Raw genomic sequence first — 12,452 nt, 5'->3', positions numbered from 1 at the left:
CCACGTTTTTGAGTAAGGAAGACTTTCTTTCTTAAAGATGGGTTGCCCCAGATCATTACTCTACATGACATTATTGAATGAAAATACATACATTATGTCATATTACTGATTTGTCTCTCCCCAAGATTCCAATGATAGTAATCGCAAATGTGACTGAACTTAGTTCTTTTAGGAGTTCCAAAATGTGCTTTTTCCAGTTTAAATTCTTATCAACATGGACACCACAGAATTTTGAAGTTTCCATGCTATTCATTATTTCCTTACTATATGTTACACTTATCACTGCTGTAGTACCCATGGATCTGAGTAATTGAATATGTTGTGTCTTTCTGAAACTGAGGGTAAGACATTCGCAGAAAACTTGTTAATGGTACTTTTAAGAGCACTGTTCATCATTTCTTCTATTTAGGTGTGTATGATTGGACTGATTGCAATGCTACTGTCATCTGCAAAATGAAGCAATTCTGCTTCTTGTATATTAGATGGAAGATCGTTTAGATACATGATGAATAACAGTGGACATTTGATTGAGCCTTAGGGAATCGAATACGTGACTTCTTCCCAGTCAGAATTACGCCCCCAGACTATATTGATTGCATTATTCAGTACAGCTTTTTGAATTCTTTTGGTTACATAAGACATCCATTGGTCGACTATACCATTAATCCCATAAAACTTCAATTTATCGCCGAGAATACTGTAGTCACACAGTCAGATACCTCATAGAGATTTCAGAAGATATCAACCGGCGCTATTTTATTATCTAGTAGTTGTAAAATTTGGTGAGTGAACATGTAAACGGCGTTCTCCATAGGGTAACTCTTCTGAAACTCAAACTGTGACTTGCAGATTATATTACTGTTGATAACGTGAGACACTGTTCTGGAATACATTATCTTCTCAGAAAGTTTGGGAACTGATATCAGCAGCAAAACAGGTTGGTAAATATTGACATCTCTCTTATCACATTTCTTAAAGAAGGGTTTAACAACAGCATATTTCAGACTGTCTGGAAAAATGCCTTGAGTTAGCGATTCATTTGAGATTTCATATAAAGCTAGGCTTATTGTACGGTAACAAATCTTTAGTACTGTGTTTTAAACACTATAAAAACGTAATGAGCTTTTATTTTTGAGACAATGTATAATTCTGTTCATTTCAGAAGGAGAAATTGGTGTATGCGCCGTGCGTGGCTCGCCATCGTGTATTCTACACCCTGTTTTTAATGTACTTCCACATCACTACGTTAATTTAAATTACTACTGTCACTGAATTGCTGCTTTGCCTGACCGTGACCTTCGCTAGCAGCGAGTATCGATATATCCCCTCTCGTAGTATCTTTGCTCGACTGCTATTACTTTCTGGTCGTTGCTGTCGTCAGGCAGTTCCACCGACCCAGGAGTTCGGGTCGCGAGTTCGGGCTGCCAGTCAGTTGGAACGCGTCTGGAGCGCAGTCCGGACCTGCCAGTCGGGGAGTTGCAGTGCAGCACTGGTGCAGTCGGGTTGGAGCTGTGAGGTGTGCGTCGACATGACTCGCCCGACCATTGCCGCTACGCATCACTTGAGCCGGGCCACGGTCTTGGTGGATAGTCAGCCGGTCGTCCTACCGGACGATGCGTTTTGGCTCGCCGATCGTTCATGAGTCGGCTGTGTGTGTGTATGTGTGTGTGTGTGTGTGTGTGTGTGTGTGTGTGTGTATGTGCATCGACTCCCGATTTGTCTTCGTGCGTACTTAGTTACTGTTTGGTATCGTTCAGGTCTTCGTGCAAGTATTTGTTGGGTTGTGTGTGCAGTCGGCGTGATTTCCACTGACGACTGTTTTAGATGTTGTCGGCATTCTGAGGGAGTCGGTCGGTTGGTGCGGAGCGGGGAAATTATCTCCGCGCAGTGCAGTCGGCTGGGTCCGCTGGCAGTCCCTGCGCAGTGTCGGAGCGTGTGTCGAGCTGTCCGATCGCTACGAGCTTCGTGGTCCACCGACCCAGGACGCCAAAGTCGAGTAGTGGTTTCAACTACCCAAGCCATGTCCATTCATGTTGTGTGGTTCGTTTCACTGTTGGGCGTATGTTTTATTCCCCTCAACCCCTTCGCTCTGTATACCTAAAAGCGCGTGTGCTACGTAATTGGATGTACCCCGCCGAAGGGGTGGCAGAGCGGCTTCGGGAAGCGAATCGGGCGGTAGCCATGAAAGCAACAAAGGAAAACGTGGGAGTGTGTGCAAAAATATTGATAACAGTGACAGCAGGGACAGAACATCAAGACAGATGCCAGTGCTGCAGGTAAAATACGTTTTGTTCGACAGTGTCGAATGTGATTAACAATTGTTGGTGAATAACATAGCCAGCCACGAATGCTTCTATTATAGATTGCTTTTATTTGAGAGCTATAACCGCTTTCGCGCATTCAAGGCCATTTTCAGATGGATAACGTTTCCAGTTACATACGTTTCAAAAGCATCATGTCGTCATCTCGAGCATGGCACAAGAATATTTCAATAGTGTCTGCCACTTTTATGTTCTTTTGACGGTAAAAAAAAAAAACGCTAATGTGATTGCATTTATTTAGATATGAGGTGAAACAGTTCTATGCACATCCATATTTTCTAGTGGACAACTCTTCGCCTTTGCATTGCAGACTGAACACGTACTTTAAAGAGATCGCCGTGGCACATGAAACACTTCAAAATATTCATCATGTCAGTCTGGGTTTCACACATTTCCTTTACTCTAGATGTTTTTATTTACAAAGCAAAGATCGTTCACAATGCAAAGATATCGTTAATCACTTACTGAGAAAATATCTAAGCTAAGGCAGAAATGTCCACAAAAGCAAAACGGGGATAATGAAATGTAGTCGAATTAAATCAGGCGATGCTGAGGGAACTAGATTAGGAAATGAGAGACGTAAAGTAGTAGATGAGCTTTGCTATTCGGGGAGCAAAATAACTGATGACGGTTGAAATAGAGAGGATATAGACTAACAATGGCAAGAAAGCGTTCCTGAAGTAGAGAAATTTGCTAACATCGAGTATAGATTTAAGAGTCAGGAAGTCTTTTGTGAAAGTATTTCCGAGTATATGGAGTGTAGCCATCTACATCTACATCTACATGGATACTGGAGGAGGGTTCATCAAACCACCTTCACAATTCTCCATTATTCCAATCTCGTATAGCACGCGGAAAAAACGAACACCTACATCTTTCTGTACGAGCTCTGATTTCTTATTTTATCATGGTGATCTTTTGTCCCTATGTAGGTCAGTCTCAACAAAATATGTTCGCTTTCGAAGGAGAGAGATGGTGATGGGAATTTCGTGAGAAGATTCCGTCACAACGAAGAACGCCTTTCTTTTAATGATGTCCAGCCCAAATCCTGTATCATTTTAGTGACACTCTCTCTCATATTTCGCAATAATACAAAACGTGCTGCCCTTCTCTGAACTTTTTCGATGTACTCGTCAGTCCTATCTGGTAAGAAACCCACACACCAAGCAACAATATTCTAAAGGAGGACGGACAAGCGTAGTGTAGGCAGTCTCCTTAGTAGATCTGTTACATTTTCTAAATGTCCTGCCAATAAAACACCGTCTTTGGTTAGCCTTCACCACAACATTTTGTATGTGCTACTTCCAATTTAAATTGTTCGTAATTGTAATTCCTAGGTATTTAGTTCAATTTGCACCTTTAAATTTGAGTGATTTACCGTGTAACCGAAGTTTAACGGATTCCTTTTAGCACTCATGTGGATGACCTCACACTTTTCGCTATTTAGGGTCAGCTGCCAAGTTTTGCACCATACAGATATCTTTTCTAAATCGTTTGCAATTTGTTTTGATCTTCTAATGACTTTATTAGTCGATAAACAACAGCGTCATCTGCAAACAACCTAAGACGGCTGTTCAGATTGTCTCCCAAATCGTTTATATAGATAAGGAACAGCAAAGGCCTCATAACACTACCATGGGGAACGCCATGTATGGAAGTGAAACATGGACGATAAATAGTTTAGACAAGAAGAGAATAGAGGCTTTAGAAATGTGGTACTACAGAAGAATGCTTTCTCCACGTCTTATGTTATGTAAGCCTTTATTAGTTGTCGACTGTTGGTTAGCAGGTTTTAAATTGAGCCCACTTTTAAAGTGTCCTTTTAGTGCTATTGCCGCTAGCTGTTATTTGGCATATTACATTCTGACAGTATAGACTGTAAGGTTTCGCTACTTTTCCTGTTCATCAGTAAATGGGAGAGGCACACGCGTATGTTTTTTTTTTAACTGATCGAAATCCCTGTGATAGCAGGACAGAGCGGATGCGGTTATATTTGTGGAAAGGGGCCAAAATAAGTTACTGTCAGTTGCACTCAACATATAAACTTTATTTCTTAAAACACACAATCACACAAGCAATAATCAAAACTCTCGAAGTTTTAAAGAGAAACCTCCTTTGATTTAATTTAGATCGGCTCAAGGCCACATCCAAAATACAAGGCACAAGGCCTAATCAAGGAATTGAGGTGCAGGAGTTCTTCTGGAGGTTTCACTTCTATAGAAATTTTTTTTATCTTCTAAGCTTAAATTTTTTTCATAGAACTCGGCTGAAGGCCCTACATTAATGAAGCGTAGGCCGAGATAAAGATTTTCAAAGTGTAATCCAAATAGGCTCAAAACTCGGCTGAAGACCGCATATGAACAAAACAATTTAAGGGCTCAGGGCCTAGGAAGAAGAGCTTTCTATTAGAAAAGGCTGAAGGCCTTAAAATATTTCGTGTAAAACTCTGCTGAAGGCCTCATACTAAAGAATAACAATCTTATGACTTAAGGGCAAGACAAGGATTTTAAATTCTTAATTTAAGAGAGATTAAAACTCGGCTGAAGGCTACACAACATACAGAAAACAGTTTTACGGTTTAAGGTCTAAAGGGAAGCGCTTCTAAATTTCAACTAAAGTAGGCTAAAGGCTTAATCTAAAATGCTTCACATACCTCACGGCTGAAGGCCACACACGAAACCCAAACAATCTCACGTCTTAAAGACCAGACAAAGAAATCTCAAATTTTTAATCTAAGTTGGAAAACTCGGCTGAAGGCCACATAAAAACTCGAAAATATTTCTTTCCTCTTAAGGCCTAGACAAAAGTTTCAACTTTTGATTTGAAAAGGCTGAAAACTCGGCTGAAGGCCACATACCAACTTGAAACCAATTTACGGCTTAAGGCCTAGGCATAAGGAATTTTCAGTTTTAATTTTGAAAGACTGAAAGGCCACATACCAAACAAAAAACAATTTTTGTACGGCTTAAGGCCTAAGAAGAAAAGTCTTGCAATTTTAATTAGCTCAAACTCGCCTTAAGGCCACACAGAGTACTTAACACTGAAAAGGAAATCACTATCTAAAACACAAGGAGCGCCGCTCAGAAGGTTCCAAGGATGGGCCTAGGAAGTTAACACTAACGCACGTTTAGGTGAGACTGGCAGCCAGACCGACAACCTCTTAATCGGAAGGCAACCCAACTGAAAGCCAGCTGATCAACCAACCAACAAGATCAATTCTGCTCCACCCGACCAGCAAAACGACAACAAGATGTCAATAACACAATGTTCTGGATAGTGGTGCCCAATCCTGCCAAGTCAGAATGAACTCCCAAAACTACCAACAACACCTCAGCTGTCGAACTACACGCCATGCTGAACAGCATCAACACGACGACGAAAATACACTACAAGAAACTACATCAATGACCAGGGCAGATCACCAGAACGTCAACAGCCACAAGGTAGAAGATAGCACTGGTACACTTCATTAATGAAGCAATGAATTAGATTAAGTTAAACACCACACAAGAAGATGGCTGCAATTCTAGCCGACTTCAATCCACACACGTTGTTGCTTGCATGAATCTCAGAGAAAGCGACAACCATGGTCCAACAAAGAGACGTGATAGCAGTTGAGGCCTGATAGTAGGTTAAGTGAGCACTCATCTTTAGTGTCCAGGATTGGTGAGCGACGAACTTCGTAACCCTCGCAAGAAGCTCATCAATCATGAGTGCACGCCGCCAGCGGCTCCAGCCTGACCTCGCGCCACGGAGACTTCCTCACTGCTCTGCCCCAACCGACCGACTGCCACAAACAGCACACCCGGAAAATACATCCGCCACACCAAAGATAGTACAGCAGTACTAGTATCGATACACAATGCTGCTGCCACTCACGGAGAGAAGACAGCAACGTTATGGCGGTAACCGAAGAAGAAATAAGACACCACTGGAGTGCAACCAATGATAAAAGAACAAGGCATGACACAAGCCAGCCACAGCTCACTGATTACTGTGACTCATTGTTCCATGTTGCCACCTATATATCCCCACTAAATTTAAAACTTGTTTGCCACTCATGTAAAAGGAAAGTTTCATTCTGTTTTATAGTTTATATAACAATTTTATATCGCAGCTTCCACTCAGTTTTACCGTAGTTCTGTACCGACCTGTTCAACACGCTCCTTTATTACGCATAATGCACTTTTAACTATTTTCGTGTAATCTTATGTAATATTTTTGTTTTTCTTTATTTCAAATGTAAACCACTAATTCAAATTGTGAACAGCTGGGCTAGTGGCTTCGCGTTCTTCTCTCCGTCAATAGATGGCGGCACTTTTGCCACTCTGGTTTACCAATTTGCTTCCTCGTTTGCATCCGCCACTCCCTGTTCTATTCTCACAGCTAGCACACCGCACCTGGTACAAGTCCACCGCGGCGCTCGGGGGCCACAGCACAGTGTAAGTGTCCTGCTACTGTCTGTATATTTCCCTGCCCAGGCAGTCGTCCGTAGTACTGTCTGGTGTCACTTTCGCATGTCGTAGGCTTTGTAAAATGTGGTCTCCTGACCTTCATTGCTTACGGTTTCCGCCCTCACAATCATACTCCGCACATCAAGACGCTTCATTTGAACCCAAACTCGGTAAGATAAGGTCAATGTTGTATGAATTCATGTAAACGATATGCAAATAACAAGTAAGCGCACCGTGGTTGAAATACTCGAGGCTGGCGTACACACATACATTCCAGACACGACGGTCACAGGAGCTTTTAGTTTGGGAGAGAAACCACACAACGGGACGCCGGTCCCTTCAGAGGACGACCCAGCCTATGTCGGCCAGTGACCGCCCATGGAGCGGACAGCGTGGGCCCGAGTGAAAAGGGGGAACGACCCCATGTTCGGCTTAAAAGCAAATTCCGCCACATTGTGTGGGAGCAGCCAGCCTACGCATTCTTTACACATAGCACGCAGTTTGAGAGATTTTCACAGGGAGACAGCAAACGTCAAACGCCCATGCTACAGGTTTCCGGATTGGTCGCCTTAAACGAAACGTCATTCTCCCGTTTTAGAAGAGCAATGCTCATTGGCAGACGATATTTCTGATGCCTTGAGCTGAAGGAATAATGGAAGAGACCGAAAGATATACCCCTTCACGTCTGGCGTGGAGAGGCGCCGTTCCGTTGTCGCTCTTGGAGCGAGAACACGTAACGAGAGCGTGGGCGCTCATACGTGTACTCGAAAGAGGGTACATCTCAGATTAATCCATTGCACAGAATAACAGAATAACAGATCAGCCCCACACCTCAGAGCCTTCACACCACCTAGCCCGACCGGAGGTTTCGAAATGTATTTTTAAATTTTTCTACAGCTTTTTTTATGAAATTTTTTAATTTTTATGTGTGTTGCGGCGTGTGAAAATTATCTCCCGCCTCTTGCTATTTCCAGTGTGGCACCTGAGGTTGGGCTTTTGAGAGCCCGAAACCGGTCGTGATAATACAAGAAATTTACAACTGAAGCGGTATTTTCAAGCTCTGGTATAATGCTTGATTGCGGATGTTCTTCCAACAGGATTGTTTGTTTTACAGATTAGTTAAGATTTAACTGTTTCTACCTATATTGCTTTTAATTCACTTAGAATGTTTTTACATTTGACAGATCATGAGGTACAAATGTCGATGAACTGATTAATAATAGTCAACAATTAAATGTCAATTTAATTTTTTGCAAACTAATCATCCAGAAAACGAAGTAAAAAAGATTAAAATCACAAATGGTTCAAAATTTGGAAATTTTCAGACATTTACGCGTTTAGTATGATATATGCCCCCAAAATTTTGGAGAAAGCAGAACCGTTAGGTTGCATCTTCGAAACAGCAGCTCGCAGATCCAACTGCAGTCAAGACTCAATATCTTGTCTTGATTAATGCCACTGCAGAAATTATGTACTTGTTGTTATTAGTGGTTGTTAAATGTTTGGTAAGTAACTAGGACTGCGGGTGATCGGCGACAGGGGCCGAGTGATGAACTATTACTCGTGACTTTCCTCAGCATTCTTACTGATAGGATCTACTAGTCACTTAGTCTGAAATAAGAAAGGAAATTAAAGAGGGGGAGCTTCCTACCTTGATTCATGGAAATGACAATCTGACGCTAGCAATATTTGATCACCAGAAGATTTTTTCCTTACATGATATTAAACATAAATCTTGCAGCGAAAGCTGCTTCCACCCTATTGCTCTCTGCCCCCCCCCCCCCTCCTTCACACACACACACACACACACACACACACACACACACACACCTCCCACGCTTTGAGAACGGCTGCTCTAGAAATTTAGGACACCAAACTTTGAATGTAAAATATGGAATTCAGGAAACAGGTCCCACCGACCGCCATGTCATCCTGCGGTGTGGAGGGACATGGGGCCAGCACACAGCCGTTGTCGGGTTTCTGGACCTTGGAGTTGCTACTACGCGGTCGAGTAGATCCTCAGTTATCCCCACGAGCCTGAGTGCATCCCGTACCTGTCCTCTTAACAAGGAAGAATACCTGGCACTTTCGGAAAACGAAACGCCCGTGTCCCAAAGGGTAGTCAGCCGTGCTGACCAATGAGCCTATAGCTCTACCACTACTACTGTAGTTTAGTGTGCTTTTACCTACATAAGAGAGACCCTGTCTCTATGTTGCCACGTATAACACTCTTACTAAAATTTAGTTTAGTTCCCAAATAAAGTACACTTTGGGAGAATAGTCCTGTTAATAGGAAAAGCTAATCAATTAGAATTACCCTTTTCACAGGATTTAACCGTGTGTTGTGTCTAATGGATAAGTTAATCAGACTATTCAGTTCTTTTCCTAAGATGTTACCCAACGGTTAGAAAGAAACGCAATGAAACCATGAAGTATTGGAAAAACAGAAGTATTAATTTTGTCCACTTTCTTGCTACTGTTTAGGTTGCTTCTTCAAATAAATATTACTCCATGTAAACAATGTTGGTGCAGATACTTGAATTTCTTTTTGACTACTACACCGTTATGCATTATGTTTTTAAGAGAGAAAAAGCTCAGTAGATAACTTCAAGGAATCTAAATTAAATTTAGCCGGGGGGGGGGGGGGGACCTTTAGAAAAGTGCTTTCCACAGTCAACAAACTTAAATAAAAAAATACTTAGATACTAAAGCACATACTTTTTATACTGAACATTTCGATTCAAGAAAACCTTTTTCTTACTGGAATTTGTTTTCAAAAGCTATTATTCTTTGAACTAACTCTGTATAGTCGTTTAACAGATTCTAGTAACTTGGCTTCAATCTGACTGAATTTTACGTAAGCGAATTTTACTATAACACTTTGCAATAGTTCTGAAAACTTTCTCATTATTTACACAAAAACAATTGAACTTGGCACTTTATAAGTCTGTAAAACAGGATGCTCGCATTAATCAAACATCAGGTAGGAAACCTATATAGGTGTATGATTCGGATGAAATAACAGGGTGAACCAGTTTCTTTAAAGTTCAAGAATGATACTTAAAACACAGTTTAAATTAATGATTCACGATGTACAAAAGTCAAATACAAATAAATCTTATCTAGTGGCTGTAGGCTTGGGTATGGCGAACATTACCCACAGTACGGCCTGCAAGTATCTTGCTGTCTGGGCTCAATTTCTCTTCTTGACGTCATTCAGTTTTACATACAGTAGCCCAACAACTCGCAGTTATGCCGTTAGCCGTTTGCAGTCTTCATCCAGGCATTTTTTTGCAAATTTGCAGGCAAAGCTTCTCCTGCTGCACAAAGATGTTGTCTCAGACACTGCTGTCTACAGACTGTGTGACTTAGCGGTTCTAGGCGCTTCAGTCTGGAAGCTACGGTCGCCGGTTCGAATCCTGCCTCGGGCATGGATGTGTGTGATGTCCTTAGGTTAGTTAGGTTTAAGTAGTTCTAAGTTCTAGGGGACTGATCACCTACGCTGTTAAGTCCCATAGTGCTCATAGCTATTTTTTTTTTTGTGTGACTTACTTCCCGCGCTTGCTCTAGGTAGCTCGCCAATACGCTCTTGCCCCTTTTCCGCTCCCCAGAGCCACTTTCGTTTGAAACAAAAGCACACTGACTTTTACGTAACACCTATTTGTTACATTGTTCCTAATCGTGACCATTTCTTACAACTGTCAAATTTACATCAACATGAACAGTTTATACACACAAATACAGGGTGTTTCAAAAATGACCGGTATATTTGAAACGGCAATAAAAACTAAACGAGCAGCGATAGAAATACACAGTTTATTCCAATATGCTTGGGACAACAGTACATTTTCAGGCGGACAAACTTTCGAAATTACAGTGGTTACAATTTTCAACAACAGATGGCGCTGCAAGTGATGTGAAAGATATATAAGACAACGCAGTCTGTGGGTGCGCCATTCTGTACGTCGTCTTTCTGCTGTAAGCGTGTGCTGTTCACAACGTGCAAGTGTGCTGTAGACAACATGGTTTATTCCTTAGAACAGAGGATTTTTCTGGTGTTGGAATCCCACCGCCTAGAACACAGTGTTGTTGCAACAAGACGAAGTTTTCAAAGGAGGTTTAATGTAACCAAAGGACCGAAAAGCGATACAATAAAGGATCTGTTTGAAAAATTTCAACGGACTGGGAACGTGACGGATGAACGTGCTGGAAAGGTAGGGCGACCGCGTACGGCAACCACAGAGGGCAATGCGCAGCTAGTGCAGCAGGTGATCCAACAGCGGCCTCGGGTTTCCGTTCGCCGTGTTGCAGCTGCGGTCCAAATGACGCCAACGTCCACGTATCGTCTCATGCGCCAGAGTTTACACCTCTATCCATACAAAATTCAAACGCGGCAACCCCTCAGCGCCGCTACCATTGCTGCACGAGAGACATTCGCTAACGATATAGTGCACAGGATTGATGACGGCGATATGCATGTGGGCAGCATTTGGTTTACTGACGAAGCTTATTTTTACCTGGACGGCTTCGTCAATAAACAGAACTGGCGCATATGGGGAACCGAAAAGCCCCATGTTGCATTTCCATCGTCCCTGCATCCTCAAAAAGTACTGGTCTGGGCCGCCATTTCTTCCAAAGGAATCATTGGCCCATTTTTCAGATCCGAAACGATTACTGCATCACGCTATCTGGACATTCTTCGTGAATTTGTTGCGGTACAAACTGCCTTAGATGACACTGCGAATACCTCGTGGTTTATGCAAGATGGTGCCCGGCCACATCGAACGGCCGACGTCTTTAATTTCCTGAATGAATATTTCGATGATCGTGTGATTGCTTTGGGCTATCCGAAACATACGGGAGGCGGCGTGGATTGGCCTCCCTATTCGCCAGACATGAACCCCTGTGACTTCTTTCTGTGGGGACACTTGAAAGACCAGGTGTACCGCCAGAATCCAGAAACAATTGAACAGCTGAAGCAGTACATCTCATCTGCATGTGAAGCCATTCCGCCAGACATGTTGTCAAAGGTTTCGGGTAATTTCATTCAGAGACTACGCCATATTATTGCTACGCATGGTGGATATGTGGAAAATATCGTACTATAGAGTTTCCCAGACCGCAGCGCCATCTGTTGTTGAAAATTGTAACTACTGTAATTTCGAAAGTTTGTCTGCCTGAAAATGTACTGTTGTCCCAAGCATATTGCAACAAACGGTGTATTTCTATCGCTGCTCGTTTAGTTTTTATTGCCGTTTCAAATATACCGGTCATTTTTTTAAACACCCTGTATATTTAAATACAAAATACAATCAGGAAATAATGTAGCGTAATAAACAATTTGTGTAGTATTTTACATACGTTGTTCACATACAATGCAAAAAACTTAAATCTCCAGTATAGTGCACTTTGCTTTACATATACAGAAAATATAGTCAAATAAGCGAAAATTTTAAAGCAAAAATTATAGAAGGTATAGATGAAGCATAAACAAATAGTGGCAGACTCTTTCATTAACATTTTCTTTTGTAATGAGATTACACGGGGCTCGTTTCAAAAGTCCATCACACTGCGCATGCGCGACCTTTATGGTGGTGCGATTGAAGCGTGGCGCTCAATGTGAGGGTAATATTTCCTTCGGCAAGAAGCTCTTTGCGGGAATTTCGAGAGGTCGAGT

The sequence above is a fragment of the Schistocerca serialis genome, chromosome 2, assembly GCF_023864345.2.
Source record: "Schistocerca serialis cubense isolate TAMUIC-IGC-003099 chromosome 2, iqSchSeri2.2, whole genome shotgun sequence".
Lineage (NCBI taxonomy): Eukaryota > Metazoa > Arthropoda > Insecta > Orthoptera > Acrididae > Schistocerca > Schistocerca serialis.
Note: the sequence above shows the minus strand (reverse complement) of the source record.